Here is a 12,335-nt window from a genome sequence, read left to right on the forward strand (position 1 = left end):
TGGCTCAGATATACAAGCTCACTTATTGGCCTTATTTCAGAGACCCATAGATAAACCTCAAAAGAGATCAAAAGCCGCAGAAAAGCTTGGAACCATGCATGGATGAACAGATTGGGGTAAATTGGAGGGGTACGGGTTAGCCTGTGCCCGCCCAAGCAGAGCCCCCAGCAGCCACTTGCTTCCACAATCAAAAACCGCCACTACACACCCAGCCTAACTCCACCATCTCAGGATGGACCTCATGAAGATATAATTCGCTGAAAATTTTGTAATGTGGATCTTAGCGCACCAACAACTCTGGGCCAGAGACACTGGACCCCTTACCAAGCCAGTTTCACCAGGGCACCCCAGATGGAGCAGGTGCACGCTCCCCACCTACTCCAGATGGAATCCCCCGCTACCAAAAGCTTCCACAAGCAAGCCTCTCCCCCCACCCCCTCCCCCGTATGAGGGTTCCAGGACTAAATCTCCAGGCCACGTGGCAGCAGAGGACCCGGGCTGCCCCTCCCTGGTTCCCTGCCCACTAGAAGACTGGCTGTCATGCCCACAATTTGCCTCTGGGTGCCATCTTAGTACACGAATAGCCCTGGCCCAGAGACTCCCAATTGAATCCCAAAATGGATTAGTGCCATATAAAGATGTCTCTGGAACCCAACCATTTACAATCTAGAAATTTACATTTACAATTGCGGCTGTGCAAAAAAATCATGATATTCAAAATGAGCAATTGAAAATAAATTAACTAGTGTCTGCCCCTGGCAGGTAGGCTTAAATGGTGGTGGGAAATTTTGAGCAAACATAAAGCCCAAAATTAGAGAGAGGGTATTGGGGAAATTGTCTGCCATAGAGGCAGGGTGAAGACTGGGATGTGCGTGGTGGAAAATGTGCACTGGTGGAGGGAAGGGTGTTTCATCATTGCATGGCTGAATCTCAAACATGAAAGCTTTTGTAACTCTATCTCACGGTGATACAATTTAAAAAAATTGTATCATCTCACGGTGATACAATTTAAAAAAAGTAATGTGGAGTTGATGACCAATTCAATCAGCTTAATCAATGACTTAGCAAATAGCAGTACTCCTACATTATTAAAAAAAAAAAGAATAAGAAGTTAAACTCTCATTATTCACAGATGACATGATGATATGCATATAAAACTTTAAAGGGCCAAGAAATTTAAATGAGTAAGGCACTTGCCTTGAACACAGCTGACCCCAGTTCAATTCTCAGTACTGCATATTGTGATTAAGCATTGCCTGTAGTGATCCCAGAGCACAAAGTCCTAAGTAAGTTGACTCTCCAGAATATAGACCTCACAGGTGTCTTCAATGATCTGATTCCCTAAAAACAACAAAAACAAAAATAAATGAATAGAATTACATAGCAAATTTTTAAAGTTTACATGGCAAAGGAAACCGGAGAAAATTAAAAGATATGTCCACTAAATGGGAGAAAATATTTACATATCTTAAAAGCATTGTATTTGTATTTTTCATTTTCATATTTCATCATCCTGTTATCCATCGATTGCCTCGAGCAGGCCCCAGTAATGTCTCTTTCATCCTAGCCCTGAGATTATATTCAAGGCTCTTTAGGAGAATGAGACCCATCATTGTTACTGGTATTTGGCATATTTGGTATGCCACGGGGAGTTTGCCAGACTCTGCCCTGTGGGCAGGCTACATTCGATAGCCTGCAAGTTTGTCCAAAGTAGGAATGAGATAATAAGATGTCATAAAAAGATTTCTTGAGAAGATATCGCGCGGCCGCATTTGCGGTTCCGGGAACTGGATTTTATAGTCCCTGAGTCTTGGCCGTTGATGGGGTTACACCTTAAAATTATTATATAAAAATATTATATACTTATGAGAGCTAATATCCATAGAGACTTCTCAAGACCTCAACAAATCAAGAACAGATTTCCCATATGACCCAGTGATTCCAATTCTTTGTCTATTTCAAGAATGCAAAATCATTTATCCAACTCTATGTGTCCAAATGCACCGTATTCATTGCAGTGCTAAAAACAAGCAGGATATGAGAACACCCAGGTGTCCAACAAAATTAGAGAGATGAAATTGTGGTATACATATGCACAATGAAATGCTATTCAGCTCTAATAAACTACTATGTCCCTGATATCTTCAAGTTTCCTGCAACTGCGATGGAATGGAAGGCATCATGTTATGTGGAGTAAATTAAAGGGAGAAGAATAAATACTGTATAACCTCACTCATGTGTGGCATGTAGAGATATGAAATAAGGGATAGATAATATTCAATGAGGAATATGTCACTGGATTTTATTGAAAAGTTGATTTTACTAAGCTTTGGGTGCAGAAAGGAGAAACAGGCTAGCTAGAGGAGAATTAAGAACAGTGATGGAGATTCTTGAGCACTTTGATGATGTAGTAAAGGAAAGGTGCAGTAATTTTGTGCATCAGAGCCATTAAGATTAACATTATTGTAAGTGTGCTACCTAAACTACAATTTTAAAGTATTAAGCCGAATATATAAATCACTTAATCACTTAATCACTTAACTTCCCGTTAGTCGTCGATTTGCTCGAGCGGGCGCCAGTAACGTCTCCATTTGTCCCTGTCGCGTGCTAGTGTAGCCCAATGGCATCTCTTCGCTCCTGGAACATGGAGGGCCTCAAACCGATCGTTCATGATCTTGACAAAGAAGTCTGACCATCTGGTAGGTGGGCGGCCATGCGGTCTCTTGACATCCCGTGGAATCCAATCAGTAACAGCTCTAGTCCAACGGTCGTCTTTAAATCTCATTACGTGACCAGCCCATCTGATTTTCGACACCTTGGCATATGAGACAGCGTCCCTGATCCTTGATCGTCGACGGATGTCAGAACTCCGGATTCGTTCTCTCATTTGAGTGAAACGTGTTATTCCAAGCATAGCTCTTTCTATTCTTCTTTGGGAGACCTGAATGGCGTTCTCATCTTGTTTGCGTAGGGCCCAGGTCTCTGAGGCATATGTTAATGCAGGAAGAACAGTGGAATCAAAGAGATGTGCCCGGAGCCAGAGGTTCTTCGTCCTCTTAGCTATTTCTTCGACGTTCTTGAAGGCGTTCCAAGCCGCTCTCTTCCTCCTGCGCAGCTCGGGTCCCAGGTCATTTCTCATGTTGACCTCTCGACCTAGGTACACATAGCTGTTGCATTCGGAGATGGTCGTTCCATTGAGAGCGAATGGGGCGTCAGGAACAAGGCTGTTTCTCATAAACATTGTCTTCGTAAGATTCAGCTGTAGTCCTACCTTTCCACACTCACGGTCAAAGTCGGCCAGCATTTGTGCCACTTGGCTGATGTTTGGTGTTATTAAAACAATGTCATCAGCAAAGCGGAGGTGGTGTACTTGCCGACCATCTATCTTCACTCCCATTCCTTCCCATTCCAGTCGTCGCATGATGTTCTCGAGGGTGGCACTGAAGAGTTTCGGTGAAATGGTATCACCCTGCCGCACCCCTCTCTTGACATCAACGATCACTTCTTTGTAGAATGGTGAGATCCTGGTAGTGAATCCGCAATACAGCTCACGGAGGATCCTGATGTATTGGGCTTGAATGCCCTGATTGGCTAGGGCTTCAATGACCGCTTCCGTCTCAACAGAATCAAAGGCCTTCTTTAAATCAATGAACGTTAAGCAGAGCGGCATCTTGAACTCCCGAGAAACCTCAATGAGCTTGGTTACCGTGTGGATATGGTCGATGGTGCTGAATCCTTTGCGGAACCCTGCTTGCTCGCATGGTTGTCCTTCATCTAGTGTTCTGCCAATCCTATTCAGGATGACTCGAGTGAACAGCTTGTAGATGACAGACAATAGGCAGATCGGGCGATAGTTGCCAATGTCATGGATGTCTCCCTTCTTGAACAGTAGTACGGTCCTGCTGGTTTTCCATTGGGACGGAACCTTGCATTCAGACTTGTAGCGAGTGAAGAGCCGAGCCAGTGTATTGATGAGTACTGACGGCAGGTTCTTCAGGTGTTCAGGTCTGACCTTGTCTGGGCCGGGTGCTGTTTGCTTCTTTACCAACGAAATGGCGTGTCGGATTTCGGAAGGGAGAACGTTAGGAACAACATACCCATCCTGTGGAATTTGGTATGTCGGCAAGTGGACATGGCTATCGAAGAGATTTGAGTAGAAGTCATGGATAATCTTCTCCACTGCTGTTCTGGAGGATGTGATGGATCCATCAGGACGTCGGAGGGCAGTCATCTTGGTCTTATAGTTGGCGAAGGACAGGCGGGCGTTACGAATACTTTTCCCGGCTTCTGCCGCATCTATCAGTACTTCTGCTCTTCTCTCTTTGAGGTCTTCCTTGATCGCATCTCTGCACTGCTTTGCAAGCTCGGACGTTAGCTTGCGGTTGCCTGAGGCATGCGCCAAACCACGCTGGCGAATTAGCTCAAGAGTTTTTGAAGATAGGCGACTTTTTGTGGCTCTCTCTCTCTTGGCGTTCCTCGCACATTCATGGAGGTGCTGAACCAGTCGATCGTATTCCTCGTCAATGTTGTCAACAATGGCATCTTCCCATGTTGCCGCAATAGTACCAAAGAGTTCCCAGTTGGTGGTCATTCTGGGAGTTCTCTTTTTTGAACTTTGCAGCCCTTTCTCCCCACTCTGTGAAGTAGAATTTTGCACGAAGGAGACGGTGGTCCGATCCCGTTCGAAATTTTGGGACAATAGCGACATCAGTCAGGCAAAACCGTCGATTGAATATGATGTGGTCTATTTCATTGTGGAATCGTCCACCGGGAGACTCCCATGTCCATCGTTTAGATTCTGCCTTCTGGAACTGTGAGTTACCATGAATGGTCTTGGTCGACATGATGAACTCAGACAGTCTCTCACCCTGTTCATTCCATTCTAGGCCATGGGTCCCGATGTGAAGTTCTTCAGCTGATCTTCTCGGTCCTATCTTGGCATTAAAATCACACACAATGATCTTGTAGAAGGTGTGGTCTTCTTTATAGAACTTCTCTAGCTCCATGTAGAACTTCTCGATTTCTCTTTCATCATAATGAGATGTTGGTGCGTAGACAACGAAGATAGAAACTGCAGGCAGTGAGCCACATCTATTCAAATGTAAACGTCCGATTCGGGTTGTTAGGCATTCGAATGAATCAATGCTCTTGGCCAAGTTTGTGTTGACAAGGACACCGACGCCTCCAACACCTCTTTTATCGCATGTTCCGAGGATCAATTCTTCTCCGGTGTCGAAAACAGCATGGTGAGATTCGTGCCTTCTTGTCTCGGTCAGACCAATGATGTCGTACTTGATCATTCGCGCTTGTACCATCAGGTCCTCGATGGATGCATCTGATGCTAGCGTACGTGCATTGAAAGTACAGACGATCATTTTTGTCTTCCTTCGTTGTGGCAGCCTAGGTCGGCCTTGAGATTTTGTCGGCCTCTCCTTTCTCATCCTTCTCAGTGCTGCCATGTCGGTGAAGCCTTCAGGGTCAGGTGAATGAGACCAGTTGTAGTTACTGGTTTTGGCATATCGAATACACAGCGGATAGCTTGCCAGGCTCTTCCGTGCGGGCGGAATACTCTCGGTAGCTTGCCAGTCTTTCCGAGAGGTATAGAGGCTTTTGGGGTGGCCTCTAATCACCCTTGTAGGTGTTACCATATTTGAACCCTATCAAATATGGTACGACATTTCCAGAAGATGGGTATTTAGTGTCTTATGATGTGTCGCGCGGCCGCTTGCGGCCGCACGGGTCCGGAAAACGTCCTGGAGTGTGGCGACGGCTGGGTAGTGGAAGTAGTGTCGAGAGTGGAAATCTGCCAGTGGGGTATTTATCTGGGTAGGGTGGGTCTCCTGTGCACAATTCGATCCCTTGTTCTGTGGGTCTTCAGTTGTGCGTGGGTCTCGGCCGGAGCTGCCGCGTGGGTCCGGAAAGCGTCCTGGAGTGTGGTGACGGCTGGGTAGTGGAAGTAGTGTCGAGAGTGGAAATCTGCCAGTGGGGTATTTATCTGGGTAGGGTGGGTCTCCTGTGCACAATTCGATCCCTTGTTCTGTGGGTCTTCAGTTGTGCGTGGGTCTCGGCCGGAGCTGCCGCGTGGGTCCGGAAAGCGTCCTGGAGTGTGGCGACGGCTGGGTAGTGGAAGTAGTGTCGAGAGTGGAAATCTGCCAGTGGGGTATTTATCTGGGTAGGCCGCTTTCCCGAGCGGCCGTGCGCTGGAATATATAAATAAATAATACAAATATAAAAGATCAAGTTATCTGGAAATGAAAACTTTATTTCTTTTTTCCAATTTAGAAACCTACTGTTTCTTTGATCTCACTAATTATGCTATCTGTACTAGGTGGAATAAAGATGGTGTAGATAGGAACCCTTTAAAGTTTTCTAGCAATATTTTTCATTTTTATTTATTTAATATTAAGCTAACTGTAGGTTTGTTATATGTAGACTTTATTGTGTTGAGATATAGCACTGTATAGCACTTTCCTCCCATTGTTCATCAATTTGCTTGAGTACCAGTAACGTCTCACAACAAATTGTGAGACTTGTTGTTACTGTTTTTGGCATATAGAATATGTCATGGTTATCGTACCAGGCATTGCCATGCAAGCGTGATATTCTCGGTAGTGTGCCGGGCTCTCCAAGAGGTGCAGAGGAATCAAACGAGTTTTATTGTGTGGGCTGTGTGCAAGGCAAGCACCCGACCAGCTGTGCTATTGCTCCAGTCCTGTTGAAATATATCCCTTCTATATTCAATCATCTGTTGACTGTTTTTATAATGAAAGAATATTGTATTTCTCAAGTACTTATGCTACATCTAATGAGATTACTTTTTATCTTCTAGTACTGTAAAATGTCACATTTATTGGTTTTGAATATCAGTCATTCTTGCATCACAGCAATAAATTATTTGGGCCATGGTATGTAATGTTATTGGTGTGTACTTGGACTTTATTTTTTTTTTTGAGAATTTCTATATCAGGAACATTTATCTGTTCCTTTTTTTTTTTGGTATGGTATCCTTATCTGACTAAGATACCAGGGTAATGCCAGCATCGTAAAATAAGTTTGAAAGTGTTTATGCCTCTTCAATTCTATGAAAAGCCTTGAGTAGACTGACATTAATTCTGCTTGAAATGTTGGGTAAAAGTTTCCAGTGAAGTCATCTGGTCCTGTGGCTTTCTCTGTCCAGAGAGGTTTTTATTATAAGCTATTCAATTCCTTTGCTTTCTATAGGTATGTTAAGATTTTCTTTATATTTCTCGGTCTCGACATACTTGTGTTTCTATAAATTTACTTATTTCTTACAGATATATGACTTTGATGCATAATTATTTATAACAGTTTTCTGATCCTATGTATTTCTGAAATATCTGTTGTTCTCTTTATTTCTAATTTTATTTTAATTTTATTCCCACTTTTTATTAGGCAAGTTGAATTTTTGTCAATTTTGTTTAAAAATCTTAAAACTAGCTCTTATTTTTATCTTTAAATTTTTTTTGCTCTTCTCTATTTATTGAATTTCTATAGATAAAGTATAATTAACCTTTCTGAACTGATACTAGTTAAGATTTTCCTGGCAAGGGAAGAAGAAAATATTCTCTCAAAACTTTTTCCAGGAATGTAGCAAAATACTGTTTAACTCAACCTTTCAATTAGATGAATTTCCCTTTTAAAAAATTCTTTACTTCAGGTTTTCTATGTATTAATATAGTTTATGGTACCAAATCAACAACATTTTTTGCAATTCAGATTTTCTCTCCAAAAGCTAAAACTATCAGGTTTTATGATGAAGATATTTGTGTCAAGATGGTCAAATATCAATCCAATATTCATTTTCAATCTTCTTCACAAACACAACCTGACTTTATTATAGACAATAATGTTCCTGGCTCTAAAATTTATTTTTCCCATCTTTTATGGAAATCAGGATGGCAAAGGGATATAGGTGAATGTCTGATAAATCTTCTTAAAGGGTCAGTGACTCAGGCAAGAGAGACTTTTGTCCTTTTCGTATTTCCCCTTCTCCTTCCTATTACCTGGAACTCATATCATCATGCTTCAGCAGCCACCTTATAACATAAGGAATCTTGAGACTACTATGTTGGTTAACTTGGGCTGCCATCATGAAGTACCATTGGCTAAATGGCTTAAATTGTAAATATTTGGTTTCTTAACTGTTCTAAAGTTTGGAATGTTCAAGGTTTAGGTACAGGATGATCATTTCTGGTAAAATATCTCTTCCTGATACAGTGTCTTTTGTCTTGTTCACATAATTTTTATGTACACTAGGCCAGGTGGGATGCTACCAAAAAAGAAGCATTCTGGTATCACTTTTTATGTCACTGTCACTGTCCTCCCATTGTTCATTGATTTTCTCGAGCGGGTCCAGTAACATCTCCATTGTGAGACTTTGTTGTTACTGTGTTTGGCATATCGAATACGTCACAGGTAGCTTGCCAGGCTTTGCCATGCTGACGAGATACTCTTGATAGCTTGCTGGGCTCTCCGAGGTGGGCAGAGGAATCGAACTAGGGTCGGCCATGTTGGTTGCGTGCAAGGCAAACGCCCTACCCGCTGTGCTATCGCTCCAGTCCATACCAATCTGAACGCACCCGATCTCGTCTGCTCTCAGAAACTAAGCAGGGTTGGGCCTGGTTAGTACACTTTTTATGAAGATACTAATCATATGAGAACCTTTTCCTTATGACCTAAGTTAACATTAACAACTTCTTTATAATTCCTCTCCTTAAACATGTTTGTAATGGAAGTTAGAAATTCAACATATTAATTTGGGAGTAAAACATAAGTCACTCAATAGAAAATGAATAGCAGGATTTTACTAAATTCTTTTACTAAATACTTATGAGTGAATCAATGCTCATGGCCAAGTTTATGTTGACAAGGACACCAACACCGCTGATGCCTCTTTTGTCGTATGTTCCAAGGAACCATTCTTCTCCAGTGTCGAAAACGGTGTGATGTGATTGATGCCTTCTCGCCTCGGTCAGACCAATGATGTCATACTTGCTCTTTTGCGCTTGTACCATCAGGTCCACAGTGGATGAAACCAATGCCACCAAATGTACATTGAAAGTGCAGACAATCATTTTTGTATTTCTTTGTTTTGGCAGCCTAGTTCAGCCCTGAGATTTTATCAGCCTCTCCTTCCTCATCCTTAATGCTGTCGTATTGGTGGCTCTTTCAAGGTCAGGGTAATGAAACCCATTGTATCACTGATTTTTGATACTGGCATATCAAATACATCATGGATAGCTTGCCAGGCTTTGCCGTGTGGGTGGGATAGTCTTGGTAGCTTGCCAAACTCTCCAAGAGGGATACAAGCTTTAGGGTGACCTGTAATCGCCCTTGAAGGTGTTCCCATGGTTCAAACCATATTTGAATCCTATCAAATATGGTGCGATAATCTCAGAAGAGGGGTATTAAGTGTCTTAAGATGTGTTGTGGCCTCGCGGTCCAGAAAGAGTCCTGGAATGTGGCAGCAGCTAGGTAGTGGAGGTAGTGGAGGAGGTGGAAGTCTGCCTGTGAGGTATTTATCTGCTACCAGAGGGTGGGCCTTCTGTGTGTAATCCCTGGGTCGCCTATGGTTGGTGGAAGCAGACAGGGTAGGGTAGGGTGGGTGTTCTGGTTTTAATCCTTTGGTCACTGGAGGTTGGTGCGAGCAGGCAGAGGATCTCTGTTCCCAGGTCCCGTTGAGCCTGGAGTCCAAGGTCACAGAGTTCCACTTACTTGGTTCTGTGGGGCTTCACTCATGCGTGAGTCTCAGCCTGGGAGTTCGGAAAGGGTCCTGGAGCGTGGCAGCGGCTGGGTAGTTGAGGTAGTGTCCACACGAACTTGGCCATGAGCATTGATTCATCTGAATGCCTAACAACCTTAATCGGATGATAACACTTGAATAGATGTGGCTCACGCCTGCAATTTCTATCTTCGTTTTCTACACACCAACATCCAGTTATGATGAAGGAGAAATAGAGAAGTTCTACATGGAGCTGGAGAAGTTCTATAAAGACCACACCTACTACAAGATCATTGTCGGTGATTTTAATGCAAAGATAGGATCAAGAAGATCAACTGAAGAACTCCATATCGGGGCACATGGCCTAGAATGGAATGAACAGGATGAGAGACTGTCTGAGTTTATCATGTCAACCAAGACCATCCATGGTAACTCACAGTTCCAGAAGGCCGAATCTAAACAGTGGACATGGGAGTCCCCCGGTGGACCGTTCCACGACAAAATTGACCACATCATATTCAATTGACGGTTTTGCCTGACCAATATTGCTGTTGTCCCAAAATTCCAAACAGGATCGAACCACCATATCTTTCATGCAAAATTCTACCTCACAGGGTCGGGAGAAATGGATGCAAAGTTTAAGAAGAGAACTCCCAGAATGACCATCAATTGGAGCTCTTTGGCTCTACTGCGGCAACATGAGAAGATGTTTTCATTGACAACATTGACAAGGAATACGATCAACTGGTTCAGCACCTCCATGATTGTACAAGGAACGCCAAGAGAGAGATAGCCACAAAAAAAAAATCCTTTCTTCGAAAACTCTTGAGCTATTTGCCAACGTGGCTTGGCGCAAGCCTCAGGCAACATCAAGCGAATGTCCAAACTCGCAAAGCAGTGCAGAGAAGCGATAAAGGAAGACCTCAAAGAGAGACGAGCAGCAGTGCTGGCAGATGTGGTAAAAGCCAGGAAAAGCATTCGCAACACCCGCCTGTCCTTCATCAACTACAAGACCAAGATGACTGCCCTCTGACATCCTAATGGATCTAACACATCTTTCAGAAGGGCAATGGAGAAGATTATCCATGACATCTACTCAGATCTCTTCGATAGCCACGTCCACCTGTCTACACATCAAATTCCGCAGGATGGATATGTAGTTCCCAACATTCTCCCATCCGAAATTCGACATGCCATTTTGTCAGTAAAGAAGCGAACAGCACCTGGACCAGAAAGGTCAGACCCGAACACCTGAAAAACCTGCCATCAGTACTCATCAATACACTGGCTCGGCTCTTCACATGCTCCCTGTCTGAATGCAAGGTTCCATCCCAATAGAAAACCAGCAGGACTGTACTATTGTACAAGAAGGGAGACATCCATGACATTGGCAACTATCGCCCAATTTGCCTTTTGTCTGTCGTCTACAAGCTGTTCGTCAAGAACCTGAACATTTGGTTTAAGACTCTTCGTGTTCCTAGAACAAGCAGACGCCATTGGACTGCACTAGCACACAACAGGAATAAATGGAGATATTACTGGTACCCGCTCGAGCAAATTGATTAGTAACAGGATGTCAAGTAATCAAATGAAACACTGATATGAACATTGAGTCACCCACCATAAATCCATCTATAATTTTCCTTTACAAGAGGCAACAACAACAAAATACTTCACTAATTTGTTCAAGTCAAGTATTTTACATTTTCATTATATAGTTTCAAATCTAATTCCAAATTATATAGTATACATTCTAGCAATTGAACAAAATTTATTTGAGAATATAGTATGAAGTGGACATGAGTTGAATATTAGGAACTGGGGAACAAGAACAATCAGTCTCTGTATATGATGAACACACAGATTTATGGAAGAGAGAAACAAATATACAAATCATATTTCTGGTCTTACTAATAGGAAAAAAGGAGAACAATGATAAAATACAAAATACTTAGCTTGGGAGGCTGGACAGCACTACCCGATCACCTAAACCTGTCTTTGAGTAATGTATAGAATTTCGTAAGTTTAGAAATTGAAGTGTGTGATACATAAAAAACAAAAGCCAATGAATAGAGGTAAGGAAGAACATAGAATGCTCATTGGATAGTGGCATATTTGTTGCGTTATGTTGTGACTAAAGAAAGGGAGATTGGGAAAATTATCCAGAAACAAGTTGGGAAAGAAAATAAGGGTAAATTCTTTGTCTCCATATTTAGCGTTGAGGGATTATTCTATTGACAGTGAATGTTAAGTAACAGTTAAAAAACACTGAATGGTAAGTGAACAATGATATTATTAGGTTAACAAATAAAGAATTTATTAATTCCTATTTCCTGATTTATAGAGGACCTTGTTGCAGGATCATTATAACAATATTCCCAAGAGATAATCAAGCTATGAGCAAGGATAAATGACAAACTCCCATCCATCCTACTCAGTCCAGCTTGTCAAGTGAGCTGCGATCTGTATATCAAGACCAAAAGTCTTCAACACAACTCTGTAACAAAGCTTTTTTTATTATTGACTAGTACTTACTGAAAACCTCAAATTCTGTGATAAGGCATGTACATAATAAATTTGGTAGATTCATCAG

Source organism: Sorex fumeus, unplaced genomic scaffold (genome assembly GCF_029834395.1).
Source record: "Sorex fumeus unplaced genomic scaffold, SorFum_2.1 ptg000129l, whole genome shotgun sequence".
Taxonomy (NCBI): Eukaryota; Metazoa; Chordata; class Mammalia; order Eulipotyphla; family Soricidae; genus Sorex; species Sorex fumeus.